This window comes from Chaetura pelagica, unplaced genomic scaffold (genome assembly GCF_000747805.2).
Source record: "Chaetura pelagica isolate M959 unplaced genomic scaffold, ChaPel_1.0 scaffold94, whole genome shotgun sequence".
Classification (NCBI taxonomy): Eukaryota; Metazoa; Chordata; class Aves; order Apodiformes; family Apodidae; genus Chaetura; species Chaetura pelagica.
In genome coordinates this window covers 109,833-113,353 of record NW_009952881.1, presented here as the reverse complement: position 1 = coordinate 113,353, position 3,521 = coordinate 109,833, and positions in this window count along the sequence as shown.

Sequence of the window (3,521 nt, the reverse complement as noted above, 5' to 3'; positions counted from 1 at the left end):
TCACCCAGACCCCCCCCCCGCCCGGCCCCCGCCGCTGCCCGTTCGGGTGGAAGCGCTGCCCGAAACGTCGGTGTTGGGGAGGGGGACGGGGCTGAGCCTGCGGGCGGGCTCAGGGGTCCGGGCTGGGGATGTGGATTCCCTCCGCCCGCTGCCAGGCTCACCCGTGTTCCCGACAAACGACGCTTCTGGCACCTGCCTGTTCTGCTGAGCTGTTCCTCTGACAGGTCCCTGCCGCCCCTCGGGTGCTGCTCTGCCAGCTCCCCGGCCCTGCCCGGGGTCTCTGGGCTGAGCAGCCGGACCGACGGGGCCCAGCTGCTTGTCTCTGCCGTTCTTTCTGGGCCGGGAGCCTCGGTACTCTGCTCGTCCCTGCGGGGAGCAGAAGCATAGCAGCAAGCCCTGCATCAAATCTGTCGGAGCTTGCGTGCCAGCCCTGGCCAAGTCAGGAGTGTTGAAATGTGTAGAGGTTTCCTGTTATTTAACTCGGAACCTGACAAAGCCACATGGGAAGAGACAGGAGCGAAATACTGGTAATGGAGAGTGGTGAGAGCAGGTGTTGTAAGGAACAGAGAAGAGAGGTACCTGGTTGTAAAAGTGCCTAGGAAGACTTGCTGCATTAGAGGAAAGACAGCTGCTGGAATTTCATGGTATTTACAGAAACTGTGTTCACTCCCACAGAGCGGGGAGGGGCACATAGGACCTTTCCTTTGCTTTATGCCAACACTGAAGCTTTCTGATAGACCTTGCCAGTTGTGCACTGCACCTGAAATTAACATCCTCAGGAACAGGCCTGATGACAAGTCATACCCATGTATGACAGATCCAAACGCTTTTCAGAACTATTAACCATCACTTCGAAAGCTCTACTGCAGGATAATTGAAAAAAAAACAACAACAAACAGTCTGACCTTCCTATTCTGGAAGATACTTAAACCATAGAAAGGTTTGTCCTCCAGAATTTCCAGCTGAAGAACTCTGATGGTGTTTATTTGAGCAGCAGATTAAAATTATCACTGAAAACTGTAGAGTAGCAGAATTTCTCAGTGTGCATGTTGCAGTTCTTGCCCGTTTGAGCAGCACTGTCATTATCCACAGTACTGATTCCTAGAAACTTCAGTTGTTAAATCTAGAGCTTAGGAGATTTAGGCAGGCCTGAATAGATCATTGATGGCTCTCGCCCTTCTGCATGGTAAGCCTTAAGTGTCCAAAAAGAAAATAAAATGACTGGTGTGCTGTGTGTGCTTAGCAAGGCCGTAGCCTTCCCCCCTGCAGTCGGTAGGAAATCATCCTCATGCTTTTCTAGCAGCTAGGCGAGGTTTCTATTTTAGAATTCTTCCTGTACTTCTTTTAACAAGAAGCTATTTTGCTTTTATTAATGAAAGACAGTAGCTTTTCCTAAATCCTGATTATTATTTTTTTTGTTCTTTCTGAAAGACAGCTCAGGGTTTTCTCCATTTTGGGTAATGCTTGCTGTGCTCATGAGTTGTATCATCCTCCTGCGACTGCAAATTACTGCATGAGAAAGGAAGCACAGCAATGATAAAAATAAGAACAGCAGTGAGCTAATGTGTTCACCCTCCCAGAAGGTAGAATGAGCCTCTCGTGGGATAATTGTCTGTTCACAGAGTGCACACTGCAGGGTACTGTTCTAGGACTGTGGTTCTAAAGAAGTTGGTAGTTGTCGATCTTTTTCTTCCATAGTTAAAAGACTTGTTGTAGGTGGGTGGAATAACATGGTAGAAAAGCAAAGCAACTTGCATCAGAATGTGCCCGACTATGGAAATGCTTTCCTTTTTCTTTCTGTTCAGTACAGGTTTAGATCCTTTGCATTCTGTGGCTTTGTCGCAGCTGCATTGGATAACAGTGACCTTAAAGAACTGTAAAGTAACAAAGAGAGGAAAAAAAGTTAAAATCCTGTCTTGCAATGTATTGAGATTTCTAGCATATTAGCATCTGTGACCAGCTCCCTTTCTCCAGAAAGGATAAGGTACTGATGAGAGACTGCAGACCTGGAACAGGAAGCTCTACATAAAACAGTTGTGCAGACAGGTCTGAAAGAGAATAGGGCTGCTGGGGAGACTGTAATGGATTATGGTAGGAGACGGCCCTGAAATCATGCCACGCAGTTTTCTTTGAGAGTGAAGTGTTAGCAGGGCTGCTCAGAATGTGGCACAGCATGTTCTAGCGACTGCTGCAGTGGTGCTGATGTGAAACCCATTCAGCTCAGCATCACTGAAGTCTTTGGCAAAGCTTTGGATGACTGAAAGGATGAAGGAACAAAGCTTAAGTGCAGAGCTTTTTTGCCATTAAGTCTTTCCCTTTAGTCTTCTACTTAAGTAATTTCTGAGATGGGCTTGTGAGACTTTTGCTGAAGAGAATGCTATGCTGTTGTCCAGATTGGCAGAGTAAAAACTTCTATCTTGTTGCTGTTTGTTTGGGTTTTTTTTTAAATTAAAAAAAAAAAAAAAGTATGTGAGTTTAAATGTTTAGAATTATCATTTTGTGATACCTGCTAGTAGTGTGATAGCTGGTGCAGATTGCTGTTTGAAGTTTGATGTGGGACCCAGCAAGTTTTAGAATATTACAGATATTACATGAAACATGCATATCAGCATTCAAAAATACTATTTTGCATATCAGTAGTAAAGTTTATAGTGTACAAAATACAGCAACTGGACAGACTAAATATTTACAACGAATATAGCAAAGATGTATTTTTTTTAATAGGTGGATGACAGTCAGTTAACAGAATGCACTCAGAATTGTGGTGTCCTTAATCTCTTGAGAAATGTAAGGGTGTAGGGTGAGTCTGTAGAGAGAGGCATGACAGTGTTTGCTGGGTTGAAGAATGCAGCAAGCACCAAAAGGTTTGTTAATGCGAGACTGGTGACAAAATTGCCTTTATATTGAAGTAAGTATAACATTAAGTGTCCCTTGGACTTTTGGGGAGATAGGAAAGTGGCCAGCTAGAATCAAGTGTTCAAAACATTGTTTGAGGCTTGAGCAAAAACCTGCATGGTAAGAACAGGAGTATAACTGGGCTACCTTATCTTTAGCACAGAAAACTGAAAATCCACTATTTTTCACATACCTTGTATCCCTCTCTTTTCTGGGATGACTTAACATCTGCCATTCACACTGAAGAAGGGAATTGCTGCCAAATGCCAGAGGAGATCTGGAATTTATGTCATTGCTTAGCTTCAGTTCTGAACTTGAAAAACCAGTAAAGGAACCTAAACCAGAAAAATTTGGTTATCAATGTAAATGTAAGATTTGCAGGTCTTTTGTTGGAGCAAAAGCAGTATGAGCAATTTAATGAGATGAATTATTTAGGGTAGCTGGCACTACTTAAATAAATTTGCTGATTGAACTGACAGAGGGGAGCACGTGTATCTTTCATGTTTTAAAAATTATGTAGACACAAATAAATGTAGGTTGCAATACTTCGATATAGGTAGAAGTAGTGATTTACAGCAAAAAATCATTGTACTAATCAGCTCAACTGTGTGTTTTCAATAGCTCCT